The 23,272-nt window shown below is 43.6% G+C and overlaps 1 long non-coding RNA gene across 17 annotated transcripts in view; it reads left to right on the top strand.

The window, feature by feature from the left end:
- LOC307181468 overlaps nt 1-23,272 on the top strand; it is a 1,676,472-nt gene that overhangs the window by 579,139 nt on the left and 1,074,061 nt on the right. The window contains exon 1 of one of the 17 annotated variants that reach the window (XR_013826849.1): nt 17,689-17,729. The exons of the other annotated variants lie outside the window; for them this stretch is intronic. This is a non-coding gene — a long non-coding RNA (uncharacterized lncRNA). Of the gene's footprint in view, nt 1-17,688; nt 17,730-23,272 lie in introns of those variants that run through there. 17 annotated transcript variants of the gene reach the window in all.

Raw genomic sequence — 23,272 nt, 5'->3', positions numbered from 1 at the left:
ACATTCTTAGGCGTTTAATATGCGGTGTTGAGTCCATTTCGTTGAGCAACGAGTAGCTCTTGTCTATTCCATATTTGGCTTAAGGAACTTTATCTGTGCTCATTTCAATCTCTGGTTTTATGCAGCACCCCAACTCACCTTTCCCCTTAAGCAAGCATAAGTTGGTTTTCTAAATTTGAGACCCTGTTCTGTTTTGGAATGCTGTTCCTGTGTAGCCAAGTTTAATTCCGTGTATTACTGATATCTTATGATGTTTCTTTTTCTGTGTGACTTATTTCAGTTAGAATCATCATACCTGAATCCACTCATTGTGCTGCTAAGGGCCTGATGACACAGATTTCATTGCTGAGTGATATTGCTTTGTAAGTAAATACCACAACTTCTTTATCCATTTTTCACTTTCTGCGATGTTGAACTTGTACTGTAAACGAGGTTCTTGTAAACTGAGCCATTCCAAACTTTGGGGTGGCTGTGTCTTTTTTATTTTAATTTCCCTAAGCTATAGGACCATAAGTGGAAGTGCCCTAGGTTCTGTTGCTTTGTTTTTTAGATGTTTCAGGAAACACCATACACTTCTCCCGAGTGGTTGTTGGCAACTGACATCCCACCCATCAGCATAACAAGGCTCCCAGTTCTCCATGGCCTGTCCTGCCTTTCTGGATTTTACACTTTTTTCAGATGGCCCTTTTGACCGGGGGGAAGTGAGACTTCATTGTAGTGCAGATTTCCATTGCAAGCTTGCTTGGTTGGCCAAAAAGGGCGTATGCGTTTTTTCCTGAATATATTCAGGAAAAAACGCATACGCCCTTTTTGGCCAAGTGCATCATTGTGGACGTTCTGCCTCCTTTCCTATGCTTTCAATGCAATTCCAGTCTACCTCCTGAAATCGGTTTCCTGCAATTCTGCCGCGCTTTCAAGTCCTCTTGGCAGCCTTACTTCAGTCTATTTTTGGACGATAGCTGTCATTTATAACTCTGCAGGTTTGTGAATTACAGTGCCCCTGAGCTCCTTTCTTCAACTTGCTTTCTTGTGACCTGGCCGCAACACCGCAGGATGGCTTCAGGCCCTAATCTGGTTCCGGCACGGCACGCTGAGCCTTTTGTTATTTCCTCTTCCTGGTGGGAAATGAGAGTTAAATTTGCCCGTCCAGACACCTCCAGCTAGTCTCTCATTGGTTCTCGCTATTCCTGTTCATCTTCCGCAGAAATTGCAAACTGGGCCAAACAGGAGGTTAAAGGCGCTGGCTCTCCAAGTGGGGAGAGTGTTAGTAAAGCGTCTGGAATGTTGCACCCGAGTACCAGGGGAGGAAAACTGAGATATATTTGAACACGTCTCCCGATCACACGGTTGATCATACTCTGGGTTCCACATGCATGTTTTAGCTGAAGGAAGAATACCTTAAACCTGGAGAGTTGAGACCCGTGTAATGGGTACCATGCAATATGACTTCAAAGGGTCTTCATTTGCTCACCGAACCTCTCCAGTCCTATCACTGCTGCGTTTATGCCCCTGTACACATGCTTGATTCTCTTTCGGAGACATAGCAATCCCTAGGTTTTAATATACTTACTAGTCAGGTACATCCTTAGGCGTTTAATATGCGGTGTTGAGTCCATTTCATTGAGCAAGGAGTAGCTCTTGTCTATTCCATATTTGGCTTAAGGAACTTTGTGCTCATTTCGATCTCTGGTTTTATGCAGCACCCCAACTCACCTTTCCCCTTAAGCAAGCATAAGTTGGTTTTCTAAATTTGAGACCCTGTTCTGTTCTGTAATTCAGTCCCTGTGTAGCCAAGTTTCCATTCCGTGTATTACTGATATCTTATGATGTTTCTTTTTCTGTGTGACTTATTTCAGTTAGAATCATCATACCTGAATCCACTCATTGTGCTGCTACGGGCCTGATGACATAGATTTCATTGCTGAGTGATATTGCTTTGTAAGTAAATACCACAACTTCTTTATCCATTTTTCACTTTCTGCGATGTTGAACTTGTACTGTAAACGAGGTTCTTGTAAACAGAGGCGTCCCAAACTTTGGGGTGGCTGTGTCTTTTTGATTTTAATTTCCCTAAGCTATAGGACCATAAGTGGCAGTGCCCTAGGCTCTGTTGCTTTGTGTTTTAGATGTTTCAGGAAACACCATACACTTCTCCCGAGTGTCTGTTGGCAATTTACATCCCGCCCATCAGCATAACAAGGCTCCCAGTTCTCCATGGCCTGTCCTGCCTTTCTGGATTTTACACTTTTTTCAGATGGCCCTTTTGACCGGGGGGAAGTGAGACTTCATTGTAGTGCAGATTTCCTTTGCAAGCTTGCTTGGTTGGCCAAAAAGGGCGTATGCGTTTTTTCCTGAATATATTCAGGAAAAAACACATACGCCCTTTTTGGCCAAGTGCATCATTGTGGACGTTCTGCCTCTTTTCCTATGCTTTCAATGCAATTTCAGTCTACCTCCTGAAATCGGTTTCCTGCAATTCTGCCCCGCTTTCAAGTCCTCTTGGCAGCCTTATTTCAGTCTATTTTTGGACGATAGCTGTCATTTATAACTCTGCAGGTTTGTGAATTACAGTGCCCCTGAGCTCCTTTCTTCAACTCGCTTTCTTGTGACCTGGCCGCAACACCGCAGGATGGCTTCAGGCCCTAATCTGGTTCTGGCACGGCACGCTGAGCCTTTGGTTATTTCCTCCTCCTGGTGGGAAATGAGAGTTAAATTTGCCCGTCCAGACACCTCCAGCTAGCCTCTCATTGGTTCTCGCTATTCCTGTTCATCTTCCGCAGAAATTGCAAACTGGGCCAAACAGGAGGTTAAAGGCGCTGACTCTCCAAGTGGGGAGAGTGTTAGTAAAGCGTCTGGAATGTTGCACCCGAGTACCAGGGGAGGAAAACTGAGACATATTTGAACACGTCTCCCGATCACATGGTTGATCATACTCTGGGTTCCACATGCATGTTTTAGCTGAACGAAGAATACCTAAAACCTGGGTAGTTGAAACCCGTGGAATGGGTACCATGCAATATGACTTCAAAGGGTCTTCATTTGCTCACCGAACCTCTCCAATCCTATCACTGCTGCGTTTATGCCCCTGTACACATGCTTGATTCTCTTTCGGAGACATAGCAATCCATATGTTTTAAGATACTTACTAGTCAGGTACATTCTTAGGCGTTTAATATGCGGTGTTGAGTCCATTTCATTGAGCAAGGAGTAGCTCTTGTCTATTCCATATTTGGCTTAAGGAACTTTATCTGTGCTCATTTCAATCTCTGGTTTTATGCAGCACCCCAACTCACCTTTACCCTTAAGCAAGAATAAGTTGGTTTTCTAAATTTGAGACCCTGTTCTGTTCTGTAATTCAGTTCCTGTGTAGCCAAGTTTACATTCCGTGTATTACTGATATCTTATGATGTTTCTTTTTCTGTGTGACTTATTTCAGTTAGAATCATCATACCTGAATCCACTCACTGTGCTGCTAAGGGCCTGATGACACAGATTTCATTGCTGAGTGATATTGCTTTGTAAGTAAATACCACAACTTCTTTATCCATTTTTCACTTTCTGCGATGTTGAACTTGTACTGTAAACGAGGTTCTTGTAAACAGAGCCGTTCCAAACTTTGGGGTGGCTGTGTCTTTTTGATTTTAATTTCCCTAAGCTATAGGACCATAAGTGGAAGTGCCCTAGGTTCTGTTGCTTTGTTTTTTAGATGTTTCAGGAAACACCATACACTTCTCCCAAGTGGTTGTTGGCAATTTACATCCCGCCCATCAGCATAACAAGGCTCCCAATTCTCCATGGCCTGTCCTGCCTTTTTGGATTTTACACTTGTTTCAGATGGCCCTTTTGACCGGGGGGAAGTGAGACTTCATTGTAGTGCAGATTTCCTTTGCAAGCTTGCTTGGTTGGCCAAAAAGGGCGTATGCGTTTTTTCCTGAATATATTCAGGAAAAAACGCATACGCCCTTTTTGGCCAAGTGCATCATTGTGGACGTTCTGCCTCTTTTCCTATGCTTTCAATGCAATTCCAGTCTACCTCCTGAAATCGGTTTCCTGCAATTCTGCCCCGCTTTCAAGTCCTCTTGGCAGCCTTACTTCAGTCTATTTTTGGACGATAGCTGTCATTTATAACTCTGCAGGTTTGTGAATTACAGTGCCCCTGAGCTCCTTTCTTCAACTCGCTTTCTTTTGAGCTGGCCGCAACACCGCAGGATGGCTTCAGGCCCTAATCTGGTTCCGGTACGGCACGCTGAGCCTTTGGTTATTTCCTCTTCCTGTTGGGAAATGAGAGTTAAATTTGCCCGTCCAGACACCTCCAGCTAGCCTCTCATTGGTTCTCGCTATTCCTGTTCATCTTCCGCAGAAATTGCAAACTGTGCCAAACAGGAGGTTAAAGGCGCTGACTCTCCAAGTGGGGAGAGTGTTAGTAAAGCGTCTGGAATGTTGCACCCGAGTACCAGGGGAGGAAAACTGAGACATATTTGAACACGTCTCCCGATCACTTGGTTGATCATACTCTGGGTTCCACATGCATGTTTTAGCTGAAGGAAGAATACCTAAAACCTGGGTAGTTGAAACCCGTGGAATGGGTACCATGCAATATGACTTCAAAGGGACTTCATTTGCTCACCGAACCTCTCCAATCCTATCACTGCTGCGTTTATGCCCCTGTACACATGCTTGATTCTCTTTCAGAGACATAGCAATCCATAGGTTTTACGATACTTACTAGTCAGGTACATTCTTAGGCGTTTAATATGCGGTGTTGAGTCCATTTCGTTGAGCAACGAGTAGCTCTTGTCTATTCCATATTTGGCTTAAGGAACTTTATCTGTGCTCATTTCAATCTCTGGTTTTATGCAGCACCCCAACTCACCTTTCCCCTTAAGCAAGCATAAGTTGGTTTTCTAAATTTGAGACCCTGTTCTGTTTTGGAATGCAGTTCCTGTGTAGCCAAGTTTAATTCCGTGTATTACTGATATCTTATGATGTTTCTTTTTCTGTGTGACTTATTTCAGTTAGAATCATCATACCTGAATCCACTCATTGTGCTGCTAAGGGCCTGATGACACAGATTTCATTGCTGAGTGATATTGCTTTGTAAGTAAATACCACAACTTCTTTATCCATTTTTCACTTTCTGCGATGTTGAACTTGTACTGTAAACGAGGTTCTTGTAAACTGAGCCATTCCAAACTTTGGGGTGGCTGTGTCTTTTTTATTTTAATTTCCCTAAGCTATAGGACCATAAGTGGAAGTGCCCTAGGTTCTGTTGCTTTGTTTTTTAGATGTTTCAGGAAACACCATACACTTCTCCCGAGTGGTTGTTGGCAACTGACATCCCACCCATCAGCATAACAAGGCTCCCAGTTCTCCATGGCCTGTCCTGCCTTTCTGGATTTTACACTTTTTTCAGATGGCCCTTTTGACCGGGGGGAAGTGAGACTTCATTGTAGTGCAGATTTCCATTGCAAGCTTGCTTGGTTGGCCAAAAAGGGCGTATGCGTTTTTTCCTGAATATATTCAGGAAAAAAGGCATACGCCCTTTTTGGCCAAGTGCATCATTGTGGACGTTCTGCCTCCTTTCCTATGCTTTCAATGCAATTCCAGTCTACCTCCTGAAATCGGTTTCCTGCAATTCTGCCGCGCTTTCAAGTCCTCTTGGCAGCCTTACTTCAGTCTATTTTTGGACGATAGCTGTCATTTATAACTCTGCAGGTTTGTGAATTACAGTGCCCCTGAGCTCCTTTCTTCAACTTGCTTTCTTGTGACCTGGCCGCAACACCGCAGGATGGCTTCAGGCCCTAATCTGGTTCCGGCACGGCACGCTGAGCCTTTGGTTATTTCCTCTTCCTGGTGGGAAATGAGAGTTAAATTTGCCCGTCCAGACACCTCCAGCTAGTCTCTCATTGGTTCTCGCTATTCCTGTTCATCTTCCGCAGAAATTGCAAACTGGGCCAAACAGGAGGTTAAAGGCGCTGACTCTCCAAGTGGGGAGAGTGTTAGTAAAGCGTCTGGAATGTTGCACCCGAGTACCAGGGGAGGAAAACTGAGACATATTTGAACACGTCTCCCGATCACATGGTTGATCATACTCTGGGTTCCACATGCATGTTTTAGCTGAACGAAGAATACCTAAAACCTGGGTAGTTGAAACCCGTGGAATGGGTACCATGCAATATGACTTCAAAGGGTCTTCATTTGCTCACGAACCTCTCCAGTCCTATCACTGCTGCGTTTATGCCCCTGTACACATGCTTGATTCTCTTTCGGAGACATAGCAATCCATAGGTTTTAAGATACTTACTAGTCAGGTACATTCTTAGGCGTTTAATATGCGGTGTTGAGTCCATTTCGTTGAGCAAGGACTAGCTCTTGTCTATTCCATATTTGGCTTAAGGAACTTTATCTGTGCTCATTTCAATCTCTGGTTTTATGCAGCACCCCAACTCACCTTTCCCCTTAAGCAAGCATAAGTTGGTTTTCTAAATTTGAGACCCTCTTCTGTTCTGTAATTCAGTTCCTGTGTAGCCAAGTTTCCATTCCGTGTATTACTGATATCTTATGATGTTTCTTTTTCTGTGTGACTTATTTCAGTTAGAATCATCATACCTGAATCCACTCATTGTGCTGCTAAGGGCCTGATGACATAGATTTCATTGCTGAGTGATATTGCTTTGTAAGTAAATACCACAACTTCTTTATCCATTTTTCACTTTCTGCGATGTTGAACTTGTACTGTAAACAAGGTTCTTGTAAACAGAGCCGTCCCAAACTTTGGGGTGGCTGTGTCTTTTTGATTTTAATTTCCCTAAGCTATAGGACCATAAGTGGAAGTGCCCTAGGCTCTGTTGCTTTGTTTTTTCGATGTTTCAGGAAACACCATACACTTCTCCCCAGTGTCTGTTGGCAATTTACATCCCGCCCATCAGCATAACAAGGCTCCCAGTTCTCCATGGCCTGTCCTGCCTTTCTGGATTTTACCCTTTTTTCAGATGGCCCTTTTGACCGGGGGGAAGTGAGCCTTCATTGTAGTGCAGATTTCCTTTGCAAGCTTGCTTGGTTGGCCAAAAAGGGCGTATGCGTTTTTTCCTGAATATGTTCAGGAAAAAACGCATACGCCCTTTTTGGCCAAGTGCATCATTGTGGACGTTCTGCCTCTTTTCCTATGCTTTCAATGCAATTCCAGTCTACCTCCTGAAATCGGTTTCCTGCAATTCTGCCCCGCTTTCAAGTCCTCTTGGCAGCCTTACTTCAGTCTATTTTTGGACGATAGCTGTCATTTATAACTCTGCAGGTTTGTGAGTTACAGTGCCCCTGAGCTCCTTTCTTCAACTCGTTTTCTTGTGAGCTGGCTGCAACACCGCTGGATTGCTTCAGGCCCTAATCTGGTTCCGGCACGGCATGCTGAGCCTTTGGTTATTTCCTCTTTCTGGTGGGAAATGAGAGTTAAATTTGCCCGTCCAGACACCTCCAGCTAGTCTCTCATTGGTTCTCCCTATTCCTGTTCATCTTCCGCAGAAATTGCAAACGGGGCCAAACAGGAGGTTAAAGGTGCTGACTCTCCAAGTGGGGAGAGTGTTAGTAAAGCGTCTGGAATGTTGCACCCGAGTACCAGGGGAGGAAAACTGAGACATATTTGAACACGTCTCCCGTTCACACGGTTGATCATACTCTGGGTTCCACATGCATGTTTTAGCTGAAGGAAGAATACCTTAAACCTGGAGAGTTGAGACCCGTGTAATGGGTACCATGCAATATGACTTCAAAGGGTCTTCATTTGCTCACCGAACCTCTCCAATCCTATCACTGCTGCGTTTATGCCCCTGTACACATGCTTGATTCTCTTTCGGAGACATAGCAATCCATAGGTTTTAAGATACTTACTAGTCAGGTACATTCTTTGGCGTTTAATATGGGGTGTTGAGTCCATTTCGTTGAGCAAGGAGTAGCTCTTGTCTATTCCATATTTGGCTTAAGGAACTTTATCTGTGCTCATTTCAATCTCTGGTTTTATGCAGCACCCCAACTCACCTTTCCCCTTAAGCAAGCATAAGTTGGTTTTCTAAATTTGAGACCCTGTTCTGTTTTGGAATGCAGTTCCTGTGTAGCCAAGTTTACATTCCGTGTATTACTGATATCTTATGATGTTTCTTTTTCTGTGTGACTTATTTCAGTTAGAATCATCGTACCTGAATCCACTCATTATGCTGCTACGGGCCTGATGACATAGATTTCATTGCTGAGTGATACTGCATTGTACGTAAGTACCACAAGTTCTTTATCCATTTTTCACTTTCTGTGATATTGAACTTGTACGGTAAACGAGGTTCTTGTAAACGGAGGCGTCCCAAACTTTGGGGTGGCTGTGTCTTTTTGATTTTAGTTTCCCTAAGCTATAGGACCATAAGTGGAAGTGCCCTAGGCTCTGTTGCTTTGTTTCTTAGATGTTTCAGGAAACACCATACACTTCTCCTGAGTGTCTGTTGGCAATTTACATCCCGCCCATCAGCATAACAAGGCTCCCAGTTCTCCATGGCCTGTCCTGCCTTTCTGTATTTTACACTTTTTTCAGATGCCCCTTTTAACCGGGGAGAAGTGAGACTTCATTGTAGTGCAGATTTCCTTTGCAAGTTTGCTTGGTTGGCCAAAAAGGGCGTATGCGTTTTTTCCTGAATATATTCAGGAAAAAACGCATACGCCCTTTTTGGCCAAGTGCATCATTGTGGACGTTCTGCCTCTTTTCCTATGCTTTCAATGCAATTCCAGTCTACCTCCTGAAATCGGTTTCCTGCAATTCTGCCCCGCTTTCAAGTCCTCTTGGCAGCCTTACTTCAGTCTATTTTTGGACGATAGCTGTCATTTATAACTCTGCAGGTTTGTGAATTACAGTGCCCCTGAGCTCCTTTCTTCAACTCGCTTTCTTGTGACCTGGCCGCAACACCGCAGGATGTCTTCAGGCCCTAATCTGGTTCTGGCACGGCACGCTGAGCCTTTGGTTAATTCCTCTTCCTGGTGGGAAATGAGAGTTAAATTTGCCCATCCAGACACGTCCAGGTAGTCTCTCATTGATTCTCGCTATTCCTGTTCATCTTCCGCAGAAATTGCAAACTGGGCCAAACAGGAGGTTAAAGGGACTGACTCCCCAAGTGGGGAGAGTGTTAGTAAGCGTCTGGAATGTTGCACCCGAGTACCAGGGTCCGAAAACTGAGACATATTTGAACACGTCTCCCGATCACATGGTTGATCATACTCTAGGTTCCACATGCATGTTTTAGCTGAAGGAAGAATACCTTAAACCTGGGTAGTTGAAACCCATGGAATGGGTATCATGCAATATGACTTCAAAGGGTCTTCATTTGCTCACGAACCTCTCCAGTCCTATCACTTCTGCGTTTATGCCCCTGTACACATGCTTGATTCTCTTTCGGAGACATAGCAATCCATAGGTTTTAAGATACTTACTAGTCAGGTACATTCTTAGGCGTTTAATATGCGGTGTTGAGTCCATTTCGTTGAGCAAGGACTAGCTCTTGTCTATTCCATATTGGGCTTAAGGAACTTTATCTGTGCTCATTTCAATCTCTGGTTTTATGCAGCACCCCAACTCACCTTTCCCCTTAAGCAAGCATAAGTTGGTTTTCTAAATTTGAGACCCTGTTCTGTTCTGTAATTCAGTTCCTGTGTAGCCAAGTTTCCATTCCGTGTATTACTGATATCTTATGATGTTTCTTTTTCTGTGTGACTTATTTCAGTTAGAATCATCATACCTGAATCCACTCATTGTGCTGCTAAGGGCCTGATGACATAGATTTCATTGCTGAGTGATATTGCTTTGTAAGTAAATACCACAACTTCTTTATCCATTTTTCACTTTCTGCGATGTTGAACTTGTACTGTAAACGAGGTTCTTGTAAACAGAGCCGTCCCAAACTTTGGGGTGGCTGTGTCTTTTTGATTTTAATTTCCCTAAGCTATAGGACCATAAGTGGAAGTGCCCTAGGCTCTGTTGCTTTGTTTTTTTGATGTTTCAGGAAACACCATACACTTCTCCCGAGTGTCTGTTGGCAATTTACATCCCGCCCATCAGCATAACAAGGCTCCCAGTTCTCCATGGCCTGTCCTGCCTTTCTGGATTTTACACTTTTTTCAGATGGCCCTTTTGACCGGGGGGAAGTGAGACTTCATTGTAGTGCAGATTTCCTTTGCAAGCTTGCTTGGTTGGCCAAAAAGGACGTATGCGTTTTTTCCTGAATATATTCAGGAAAAAACGCATACGCCCTTTTTGGCCAAGTGCATCATTGTGGACGTTCTGCCTCTTTTCCTATGCTTTCAATGCAATTCCAGTCTACCTCCTGAAATCGGTTTCCTGCAATTCTGCCCCGCTTTCAAGTCCTCTTGGCAGCCTTACTTCAGTCTATTTTTGGACGATAGCTGTCATTTATAACTCTGCAGGTTTGTGAGTTACAGTGCCCCTGAGCTCCTTTCTTCAACTCGTTTTCTTGTGAGCTGGCTGCAACACCGCTGGATGGCTTCAGGCCCTAATCTGGTTCCGGCACGGCATGCTGAGCCTTTGGTTATTTCCTCTTTCTGGTGGGAAATGAGAGTTAAATTTGCCCGTCCAGACACCTCCAGCTAGTCTCTCATTGGTTCTCCCTATTCCTGTTCATCTTCCGCAGAAATTGCAAACGGGGCCAAACAGGAGGTTAAAGGTGCTGACTCTCCAAGTGGGGAGAGTGTTAGTAAAGCGTCTGGAATGTTGCACCCGAGTACCAGGGGAGGAAAACTGAGACATATTTGAACACGTCTCCCGTTCACACGGTTGATCATACTCTGGGTTCCACATGCATGTTTTAGCTGAAGGAAGAATACCTTAAACCTGGAGAGTTGAGACCCGTGTAATGGGTACCATGCAATATGACTTCAAAGGGTCTTCATTTGCTCACCGAACCTCTCCAATCCTATCACTGCTGCGTTTATGCCCCTGTACACATGCTTGATTCTCTTTCGGAGACATAGCAATCCATAGGTTTTAAGATACTTACTAGTCAGGTACATTCTTTGGCGTTTAATATGGGGTGTTGAGTCCATTTCGTTGAGCAAGGAGTAGCACTTGTCTATTCCATATTTGGCTTAAGGAACTTTATCTGTGCTCATTTCAATCTCTGGTTTTATGCAGCACCCCAACTCACCTTTCCCCTTAAGCAAGCATAAGTTGGTTTTCTAAATTTGAGACCCTGTTCTGTTTTGGAATGCAGTTCCTGTGTAGCCAAGTTTACATTCCGTGTATTACTGATATCTTATGATGTTTCTTTTTCTGTGTGACTTATTTCAGTTAGAATCATCGTACCTGAATCCACTCATTATGCTGCTACGGGCCTGATGACATAGATTTCATTGCTGAGTGATACTGCATTGTACGTAAGTACCACAAGTTCTTTATCCATTTTTCACTTTCTGTGATATTGAACTTGTACGGTAAACGAGGTTCTTGTAAACGGAGGCGTCCCAAACTTTGGGGTGGCTGTGTCTTTTTGATTTTAGTTTCCCTAAGCTATAGGACCATAAGTGGAAGTGCCCTAGGCTCTGTTGCTTTGTTTCTTAGATGTTTCAGGAAACACCATACACTTCTCCTGAGTGTCTGTTGGCAATTTACATCCCGCCCATCAGCATAACAAGGCTCCCAGTTCTCCATGGCCTGTCCTGCCTTTCTGTATTTTACACTTTTTTCAGATGCCCCTTTTAACCGGGGAGAAGTGAGACTTCATTGTAGTGCAGATTTCCTTTGCAAGTTTGCTTGGTTGGCCAAAAAGGGCGTATGCGTTTTTTCCTGAATATATTCAGGAAAAAACGCATACGCCCTTTTTGGCCAAGTGCATCATTGTGGACGTTCTGCCTCTTTTCCTATGCTTTCAATGCAATTCCAGTCTACCTCCTGAAATCGGTTTCCTGCAATTCTGCCGCGCTTTCAAGTCCTCTTGGCAGCCTTACTTCAGTCTATTTTTGGACGATAGCTGTCATTTATAACTCTGCAGGTTTGTGAATTACAGTGCCCCTGAGCTCCTTTCTTCAACTCGCTTTCTTGTGACCTGGCCGCAACACCGCAGGATGTCTTCAGGCCCTAATCTGGTTCTGGCACGGCACGCTGAGCCTTTGGTTAATTCCTCTTCCTGGTGGGAAATGAGAGTTAAATTTGCCCATCCAGACACCTCCAGGTAGTCTCTCATTGATTCTCGCTATTCCTGTTCATCTTCCGCAGAAATTGCAAACTGGGCCAAACAGGGGGTTAAAGGGACTGACTCCCCAAGTGGGGAGAGTGTTAGTAAGCGTCTGGAATGTTGCACCCGAGTACCAGGGTCCGAAAACTGAGACATATTTGAACACGTCTCCCGATCACATGGTTGATCATACTCTAGGTTCCACATGCATGTTTTAGCTGAAGGAAGAATACCTTAAACCTGGGTAGTTGAAACCCGTGGAATGGGTACCATGCAATATGACTTCAAAGGGTCTTCATTTGCTCACGAACCTCTCCAGTCCTATCACTGCTACGTTTATGCCCCTGTACACATGCTTGATTCTCTTTCGGAGACATAGCAATCCATAGGTTTTAAGATACTTACTAGTCAGGTACATTCTTAGGCGTTTAATATGCGGTGTTGAGTCCATTTCGTTGAGCAAGGAGTAGCTTTTGTCTATTCCATATTTGGCTTAAGGAACTTTATCTGTGCTCATTTCAATCTCTGGTTTTATGCAGCACCCCAACTCACCTTTCCCCTTAAGCAAGCATAAGTTGGTTTTCTAAATTTGAGACCCTGTTCTGTTCTGTAATTCAGTTCCTGTGTAGCCAAGTTTACATTCCGTGTATTACTGATATCTTATGATGTTTCTTTTTCTGTGTGACTTATTTCAGTTAGAATCATCATACCTGAATCCACTCATTGTGCTGCTAAGGGCCTGATGACATAGATTTCATTGCTGAGTGATATTGCTTTGTAAGTAAATACCACAACTTCTTTATCCATTTTTCACTTTCTGCGATGTTGAACTTGTACTGTAAACGAGGTTCTTGTAAACAGAGCCGTCCCAAACTTTGGGGTGGCTGTGTCTTTTTGATTTTAATTTCCCTAAGCTATAGGACCATAAGTGGAAGTGCCCTAGGCTCTGTTGCTTTGTTTTTTCCATGTTGCAGGAAACACCATACACTTCTCCCGAGTGTCTGTTGGCAATTTACATCCCGCCCATCAGCATAACAAGGCTCCCAGTTCTCCATGGCCTGTCCTGCCTTTCTGGATTTTACACTTTTTTCAGATGGCCCTTTTGACCGGGGGGAAGTGAGACTTCATTGTAGTGCAGATTTCCTTTGCAAGCTTGCTTGGTTGGCCAAAAAGGACGTATGCGTTTTTTCCTGAATATATTCAGGAAAAAACGCATACGCCCTTTTTGGCCAAGTGCATCATTGTGGACGTTCTGCCTCTTTTCCTATGCTTTCAAAGCAATTCCAGTCTACCTCCTGAAATCGGTTTCCTGCAATTCTGCCCCGCTTTCAAGTCCTCTTGGCAGCCTTACTTCAGTCTATTTTTGGACGATAGCTGTCATTTATAACTCTGCAGGTTTGTGAGTTACAGTGCCCCTGAGCTCCTTTCTTCAACTCGTTTTCTTGTGAGCTGGCTGCAACACCGCTGGATGGCTTCAGGCCCTAATCTGGTTCCGGCACGGCATGCTGAGCCTTTGGTTATTTCCTCTTTCTGGTGGGAAATGAGAGTTAAATTTGCCCGTCCAGACACCTCCAGCTAGTCTCTCATTGGTTCTCCCTATTCCTGTTCATCTTCCGCAGAAATTGCAAACGGGGCCAAACAGGAGGTTAAAGATGCTGACTCTCCAAGTGGGGAGAGTGTTAGTAAAGCGTCTGGAATGTTGCACCCGAGTACCAGGGGAGGAAAACTGAGACATATTTGAACACGTCTCCCGTTCACACGGTTGATCATACTCTGGGTTCCACATGCATGTTTTAGCTGAAGGAAGAATACCTTAAACCTGGAGAGTTGAGACCCGTGTAATGGGTACCATGCAATATGATTTCAAAGGGTCTTCATTTGCTCACCGAACCTCTCCAATCCTATCACTGCTGCGTTTATGCCCCTGTACACATGCTTGATTCTCTTTCGGAGACATAGCAATCCATAGGTTTTAAGATACTTACTAGTCAGGTACATTCTTTGGCGTTTAATATGGGGTGTTGAGTCCATTTCGTTGAGCAAGGAGTAGCACTTGTCTATTCCATATTTGGCTTAAGGAACTTTATCTGTGCTCATTTCAATCTCTGGTTTTATGCAGCACCCCAACTCACCTTTCCCCTTAAGCAAGCATAAGTTGGTTTTCTAAATTTGAGACCCTGTTCTGTTTTGGAATGCAGTTCCTGTGTAGCCAAGTTTACATTCCGTGTATTACTGATATCTTATGATGTTTCTTTTTCTGTGTGACTTATTTCAGTTAGAATCATCGTACCTGAATCCACTCATTATGCTGCTACGGGCCTGATGACATAGATTTCATTGCTGAGTGATACTGCATTGTACGTAAGTACCACAAGTTCTTTATCCATTTTTCACTTTCTGTGATATTGAACTTGTACGGTAAACGAGGTTCTTGTAAACGGAGGCGTCCCAAACTTTGGGGTGGCTGTGTCTTTTTGATTTTAATTTCCCTAAGCTATAGGACCATAAGTGGAAGTGCCCTAGGCTCTGTTGCTTTGTTTCTTAGATGTTTCAGGAAACACCATACACTTCTCCTGAGTGTCTGTTGGCAATTTACATCCCGCCCATCAGCATAACAAGGCTCCCAGTTCTCCATGGCCTGTCCTGCCTTTCTGGATTTTACACTTTTTTCAGATGCCCCTTTTAACCGGGGAGAAGTGAGACTTCATTGTAGTGCAGATTTCCTTTGCAAGTTTGCTTGGTTGGCCAAAAAGGGCGTATGCGTTTTTTCCTGAATATATTCAGGAAAAAACGCATACGCCCTTTTTGGCCAAGTGCATCATTGTGGACGTTCTGCCTCTTTTCCTATGCTTTCAATACAATTCCAGTCTACCTCCTGAAATCGGTTTCCTGCAATTCTGCCCCGCTTTCAAGTCCTCTTGGCAGCCTTACTTCAGTCTATTTTTGGACGATAGCTGTCATTTATAACTGTGCAGGTTTGTGAATTACAGTGCCCCTGAGCTCCTTTCTTCAACTCGCTTTCTTGTGACCTGGCCGCAACACCGCAGGATGTCTTCAGGCCCTAATCTGGTTCTGGCACGGCACGCTGAGCCTTTGGTTAATTCCTCTTCCTGGTGGGAAATGAGAGTTAAATTTGCCCATCCAGACACCTCCAGGTAGTCTCTCATTGATTCTCGCTATTCCTGTTCATCTTCCGCAGAAATTGCAAACTGGGCCAAACAGGAGGTTAAAGGGACTGACTCTCCAAGTGGGGAGAGTGTTAGTAAGCGTCTGGAATGTTGCACCCGAGTACCAGGGTCCGAAAACTGAGACATATTTGAACACGTCTCCCGATCACATGGTTGATCATACTCTAGGTTCCACATGCATGTTTTAGCTGAATGAAGAATACCTTAAACCTGGGTAGTTGAAACTCGTGGAATGGGTACCATGCAATATGACTTCAAAGGGTCTTCATTTGCTCACGAACCTCTCCAGTCCTATCACTGCTGCGTTTATGCCCCTGTACACATGCTTGATTCTCTTTCGGAGACATAGCAATCCATAGGTTTTAAGATACTTACTAGTCAGGTACATTCTTAGGCGTTTAATATGCGGTGTTGAGTCCATTTCGTTGAGCAAGGACTAGCTCTTGTCTATTCCATATTGGGCTTAAGGAACTTTATCTGTGCTCATTTCAATCTCTGGTTTTATGCAGCACCCCAACTCACCTTTCCCCTTAAGCAAGCATAAGTTGGTTTTCTAAATTTGAGACCCTGTTCTGTTCTGTAATTCAGTTCCTGTGTAGCCAAGTTTACATTCCGTGTATTACTGATATCTTATGATGTTTCTTTTTCTGTGTGACTTATTTCAGTTAGAATCATCATACCTGAATCCACTCATTGTGCTGCTAAGGGCCTGATGACATAGATTTCATTGCTGAGTGATATTGCTTTGTAAGTAAATACCACAACTTCTTTATCCATTTTTCACTTTCTGCGATGTTGAACTTGTACTGTAAACGAGGTTCTTGTAAACAGAGCTGTCCCAAACTTTGGGGTGGCTGTGTCTTTTTGATTTTAATTTCCCTAAGCTATAGGACCATAAGTGGAAGTGCCCTAGGCTCTGTTGCTTTGTTTTTTCGATGTTTCAGGAAACACCATACACTTCTCCCGAGTGTCTGTTGGCAATTTTCATCCCGCCCATCAGCATAACAAGGCTCCCAGTTCTCCATGGCCTGTCCTGCCATTCTGGATTTTACACTTTTTTCAGATGGCCCTTTTGACCGGGGGGAAGTGAGACTTCATTGTAGTGCAGATTTCCTTTGCAAGCTTGCTTGGTTGGCCAAAAAGTGCGTATGCGTTTTTTCCTGAATATATTCAGGAAAAAACGCATATGCCCTTTTTGGCCAAGTGCATCATTGTGGACGTTCTGCCTCTTTTCCTATGCTTTCAATGCAATTCCAGTCTACCTCCTGAAATCGGTTTCCTGCAATTCTGCCCCGCTTTCAAGTCCTCTTGGCAGCCTTACTTCAGTGTATTTTTGGACGATAGCTGTCATTTATAACTCTGCAGGTTTGTGAGTTACAGTGCCCCTGAGCTCCTTTCTTCAACTCGTTTTCTTGTGAGCTGGCTGCAACACCGCTGGATGGCTTCAGGCCCTAATCTGGTTCCGGCACGGCATGCTGAGCCTTTGGTTATTTCCTCTTCCTGGTGGGAAATGAGAGTTAAATTTGCCCGTCCAGACACCTCCAGCTAGTCTCTCATTGGTTCTCCCTATTCCTGTTCATCTTCCGCAGAAATTGCAAACGGGGCCAAACAGGAGGTTAAAGGTGCTGACTCTCCAAGTGGGGAGAGTGTTAGTAAAGCGTCTGGAATGTTGCACCCGAGTACCAGCCTACGAAAACTGAGACATATTTGAACACGTCTCCCGTTCACACGGTTGATCATACTCTGGGTTCCACATGCATGTTTTAGCTGAAGAAAGAATACCTTAAACCTGGAGAGTTGAGACCCGTGTAATGGGTACCATGCAATATGACTTCAAAGGGTCTTCATTTGCTCACCGAACCTCTCCAATCCTAACACTGCTGCGTTTATGCCCCTGTACACACGCTTGATTCTCTTTTGGAGACATAGCAATCCATAGGTTTTAAGATACTTACTAGTCAGGTATATTCTTAGGCGTTTAATATGGGGTGTTGAGTCCATTTCGTTGAGCAAGGAGTAGCTCTTGTCTATTCCATATTTGGCTTAAGGAACTTTATCTGTGCTCATTTCAATCTCTGGTTTTATGCAGCACCCCAACTCACCTTCCCCCTTAAGCAAGCATAAGTTGGTTTTCTAAACATGAGACACTGTTCTGTTTTGTAATTCAGTTCATGTGTAGCCAAGTCGACATTCTGTGTATTAATGATACCTTATGATGTTTCTTTTCTGTGTGACTTATTTCAGTTCGAATCATCATACCTGAATGCACTCATTATGCTGCTTCGGGCCTGATTACATAGATTTCATTGCTGAGTGATATTGCATTGTACGTAAGTACCACAAGTTCTTTATCCATTTTTCACTTTCTGCGATATTGAACTTGTACCGTAAACGAGGTTCTTGTAAACAGAGCCGTCCCAAACTTTGGGGTGGCTGTGTCTTTTTGATTTTAATTTCCCTAAGCTATAGGACCATAAGTGGAAGTGCCCTAGGCTCTGTTGCTTTGTTTTTTTGATGTTTCAGGAAACACCATACACTTCTCCAGAGTGGCTGTTGGCAATTTACATCCCACCCATCAGCATAACAAGGCTCCCAGTTCTCCATGGCCTGTCGTGCCTTTATGGATTTTACACTTTTTTCAGATGGCCCTTTTGACCAGGTGGAAGTGAGACTTCATTGTAGTGCAGATTTCCTTTGCAAGCTTGCTTGGTTGGCCAAAAAGGGCGTATGCGTTTTTTCCTGAATATATTCAGGAAAAAACGCATACGCCCTTTTTGGCCAAGTGCATCATTGTCGAGTTTCTGACTCTCTTCATATGCTTTCAATGCAATTCCAGTCTACCTCCTGAAATCGGTTTCCTGCAATTCTGCCTTGCTTTCAATGCCTCTTCATAGCCTTACCTCAATATAGTTTTTAAAAATAGTTGGCCTTTATAACTCTGCAGGTTTTTGAATTGCAGTGGCCCTTAGCTCCATTTTTTAGCTCTTATTTTTGTGGTCTTGCCCCGTAACCACAGGATTCCTTGAAGCCCTATTTTTCTTCTGGGGCACCTTGCTGTGCCTTTGGTTAATTCTTCTTACTGATGTGATATTAGAGTGACATGTGCCCATTGAAACCGCTACAGCTAGTTTCTCACTGGTTCCCCCTATTCCCATTCATCCTCTGCACTAACTGCAGACTGTGCGATACCAGAACTTAAAGGCATTGACTCCATGTGGGGATGTTGTTAGTAAAGCGGCTGGAATGTCGATCCGGAGCCCCAGGAGAGGAAAAATGAGGTGCGTTTTAGAAACCTTTCCCGATCATATGGTATACCAGTCGCTGGGTTTCCCAAGCATGGTTTAGCTGTAGGAAGATTCCCTTCAACCTGGAGTGTTGGGACCCTTGGAATGAGTAGCATGAAGTATTGCATTAAACTTTCGGCAGTTGCTCACCAAAGCTCACCAATCCTGTCAGCCCCAAGTGTCCAGCCTTATGTCTTATCCAGCTGTGGGTTTATATGTGGTCAATCCAGGTTGCATCACAGCCCCTGAGCGAATTTTGTAAGAATTTTTCTCTCTTTCCTTGTTTCAGCGTTTTGTTTTTAAAATTTATTTCTATAATGGGGTTTAGCTCCTTTTCACTGCTGTGTTTGTGCCGCTCTGCACACACTTGATTCCCTTATGGAGATATATCAATACATGGGTTTTAAGATTCTTATTCCTCAGATATATTTCTCTGCGGTGTATAGGGTGTGTTGAGGCCAGTTCATTGAGCAAGGTGTAGATCTTGTCTAATACCTATTTGGTTTATTGAACGGTATCTGTGCTAATTTCAAACTCTGGTTTTATGCATCACCCCACCTCTCCTTTCCCCTTAAGCTGACATAAGTGTGTTTTCTAAATGTGAGACACTGTTCTGTTCTGTAATTCATTTCTTGTGCAGCCATATTTACCCTCCCTCTATAAGTGATATCTTATGATATGTTTCTTTTTCTGTTTGACTTATTTCAAGTAGTATTATCGGACCTAAATCCACTCTTTATCCTTCTACTAGCCTTATTACATTGATTTCATGGTGAAGAGATATTCCATTGTACATAAGTACCACATCTTCTTTATCCATTGTTCTCTTTCCTGGGATATTTAAGGTGTACTGAAGTTGAGGTTCTTGTAAACAGAGTAGCCCTAAACTGTGGTGTGCTTGTGTCTTGTTGATTTTTAGACTTCCCTAGATATACTCCCATGATTGGAAGTGTCCTATGCTCTGTAGCTCTGTTTTTTAGATGATTTAGGAACCACCATACACTCCTCCAGAGTGGCTCTCGGCAGTTCACACACTGCCCATCAGCGTATAAAGGCTCCCTGTTCTCCATGGCCTGTCCTGCATTTCTGGTTTTTACAATTTTTTAGGATGGCCCTTTTGACCGGTGGGAAGTGAGACTTCTTTGTTGTGCACATTTGCATTGCTTGCTTGGTTCCTTGCCCATAAGGTGCATATGCGTTTTTTCCTGGATATAATCAGGAAAAAACGCATACGCCCTTTTGGGCCAACTGCATCATTGTCGAAATTCTGCCGCTTTTCATGTGCTTTAAAGACGAGTCCAATCTATCTCTTGAAATCTGTTTCTTGCAATTCTGTCTTGCATTCAGATCCTCTTCTTTGCCTTACCTCAACATAATTTTGGACGTTAGTTTTCATTTATAACTCTGCAGGTTTGTGAATTGCAGTGACCCTGAGCTCCATTGTTTAAGTTGCTCTTTTGTGAGCTGGCCTCAAACCCGCAGGATTGCTTCAGGCCCTATTTTGGCTCCGGCGAGGCAGGCTGAGCCTTCCTTTAATTCTTACTCTTAATGGGAAATTAGAGTGATATGTGCCCGTCCAAACCCCTACAACTCTTCTCTCATTGGTTCCCCCTCTTCCCGTTCATCCTCCTCACAATTTGCAAAATGTGTGAAACAGAAGTTTAAATGTGCTGATTCTCCAAGTGGGGAGATTCTAAGTAGCGTGGCTGGAATGGTGAACAGGAGCACCAGGAGAGGATAAATGAGGTGCATTTTAGACACATCTCCCGATCACATGGTGTACAGTCCTCTGGGTTTTCCATGCATGTTTTAGCTGTAGGAAGATCCCTTGAACCTGCAGATTTGGGACCCATTGAATGGGTACCAGGTAGTATTACTTTAAAGGGTGTGCATTTCCTCACCCAACCTCACATTTCTCTTAGTGCAAACAGTTTCCAGCCTTATGTCTCATCCTGCTGTGGGTCTAGATGTGTTCAATCCATGTTGCATCACCGTCCCTGAGGAAAAGTTGTAAGAGGTTTTCTCTGTCTCTCTGTCGTTTATTTTTTTCAATTTATTACTATATTGGTTACAGCTGATTTTCAAAGCTCTGTTTCTTGCTGCTGTACATCCACTTGATTCACGTACAGAGAGACATCAATAAATTCTTTTTCAGATTCTTACCAGTCGTATATATTCTTTTCCGGTGACTTGAGTGTGCTGAGTGCAGTTCTTTTAGCTACCGTGTAGGCCTTGTTGATTATCAGTTTGGTATTTGGAATGGTATCTTTGCTAATTTCAACCTCCTGGATGATGCCTCACCCCTCCCCACCTTTCCCGTTTAGCAGCCTTATGCGTGTTTTCTACATATTTGACTATGTTTTTGTTTTGTAATTTATTTCATGTGTAGCTATTTTGGATTCCACCTTTAAGTGATATCTTATGATATGTGTCTTTTTCTTTTTGAATTCTGTCACTTAGAATGATCATACGTAACTCCTCTGGAGTTGTTACAACTGGCCATATTTCATTGATTTCCAGGCTGAATAATATTCCACTCTACCTAAGTACCACATCTCTATCCATTTTTTCCCTCCAGAGACATTTAAGTTATATCCTAGTCGAGGATCTTTTAAACAGAGAGGGGGTAAACATTGGGGTGCCTGTGTCCTCTCAATTTTTGTTTTTCCCAAGATATACGCCCATGAGTGCAAGTGCCCTATGCTCTGTAGCTCATTTTTTAGATGCTTTAGTAAACACAATACACTTCTCCAGAATGGCCGTTGGCAATATACATTTCCACTATAAGTCTCACAGGGCTCCCTCTTCTCGTTGCCCTGTCCTGCATTTCTGTTGTTTACGCTTTATGAGGATGGCTCTTCTGACTGATGCGAAGTGATATCTTTTGTAGTATTGACTTCCAGTGCCCACCTGTTTGGTTGGCTAAAAAAGTGTATGCCCTTTTCTTGAATATATACAGAAAAGAACGCATACACCCTTTTTGGCCAACTGCAATGTTGGCAATGTTGGCAATGTTCAGCTCCTTTTCTTGTGCTTAATGGCGAGTCCTTTCTACCTCCTCAAATCCCTTTCCTGCCATTCTCCCTTGCTTACAATTCCTTTTCTCTGACTTTCCTCAAGACATTTTTCAGTGATGGATATTTTCAACTCTGCAGTTTTGTGAATTTTACTGCCCCTGAGTTCCATTGTTCAACTTGTGTTTATGGGAACTGGCCACAAAGCAGCGGGATTTCCTCAAGCCCTATACTGTTTCCATGGGCAACCCTAGCCTTTGGTCAATTCGTCTTCCTGATTGGAAATTAGAGTGACATGTGCCTGTCTGAACACCTAGGACTTGTCTCTCATTGTTCCTCATCCTTCCGCTTCATCCTCTGGACAAATTCCAAACTGTACGCAACAGGATGTTGACAGTGCTGACATCTCCAAGTGGGGAGACTGTTAGTAAAGACGCTGGAGGGGTGAACCCGAGCACCAGGAGATGAGGAGATGAGATGCCTTTTCCAAACTCTTCCCGATCAGACGGTATACCATCCTCTGGGTGTGACAGACATGTTTTAGCAGTAGGAAGAGTCCCATTCATGTAAGGAGAACACCAGGGCTTTTTCAAAATCAGTGTCTCCCCGAAACCCAAACTGGGGAATTTTTTAAGCTACAGCTACACATATGTTCATTAAGGGCCTTGGGAAGTAGGCAGAGTCCAAACTTTAGATGATTGAAGTCTTCAGGGTCAGAAGCACTCACCACCAGCTTCCCTTAGGCTACACTTTAACTGTCATTGATAGATGATGTCAATAAAAATATCTATTCTTTTTCAGATTATTTCCCCTTATAGGTTATTGCAAAATGTTGAGTGTAGTTCCCTGTGCTATACAGTAGTTCCTTGTTGATGATCTATTTTATACATAGCAGTGTGTATGTGTTAATTCCAAACTGTTAATTTATCCCTCCTCCCACCTTTCCCCTTTGGTAATAATAAATTATAAGATTTTATACTTCTCAGAAATGGGGGAGCTGAAAGAGAGGTATCATTTTCAATGGAAAAGCATTTAAAACAAGATTGAAGGTTTAACCAAGATTATTAGCTGTACATCCTTGGAAAGAAATCACTTCGTTTCTCTAATATTGACCTGACAAATAAGACAAACCTTTTCACTGAACTTGCTTATAAAAAGTGATGGAAATATCAAATGGAAGTGTTAAAAACATCTTATTTTACCCGAGCCTTATACACTGTTCTATGTTAACTACAGTTTGGCTCACACATCTGTTCATTGAGGTTACAATAGTCTCAATTTCTGTTACTGATCCTCCAGAGTGGACCCCAACAAGTGTCCCCCTGCCCAGTGTCATTGGGGCCAACAGATCGAGACTGAGTTTTGTTCACAAGCAAAGGAAACTTTATATTTTGATCAGAGAATGGAGAGGTGAGAGCATGCACTACCCCGTGGGCTGTGGGCTGGGCTGCTGTGTAGAGATCCTGTCAGAGTCAGTGGGAGGGAGGGAGGCGGCGGAGCTCTCGAGGGCCGGGTTGGCTGTAGCTCAGGCTCTATATCGTGGAGTCTGCACTGGGCCCCAGGAGCTGAGG

This window comes from Stenella coeruleoalba (genome assembly GCF_951394435.1).
Source record: "Stenella coeruleoalba genome assembly, contig: scaffold_28, whole genome shotgun sequence".
Taxonomy (NCBI): Eukaryota; Metazoa; Chordata; class Mammalia; order Artiodactyla; family Delphinidae; genus Stenella; species Stenella coeruleoalba.
Note: the sequence above shows the minus strand (reverse complement) of the source record. Positions and strands in the feature narration are given on the sequence as shown.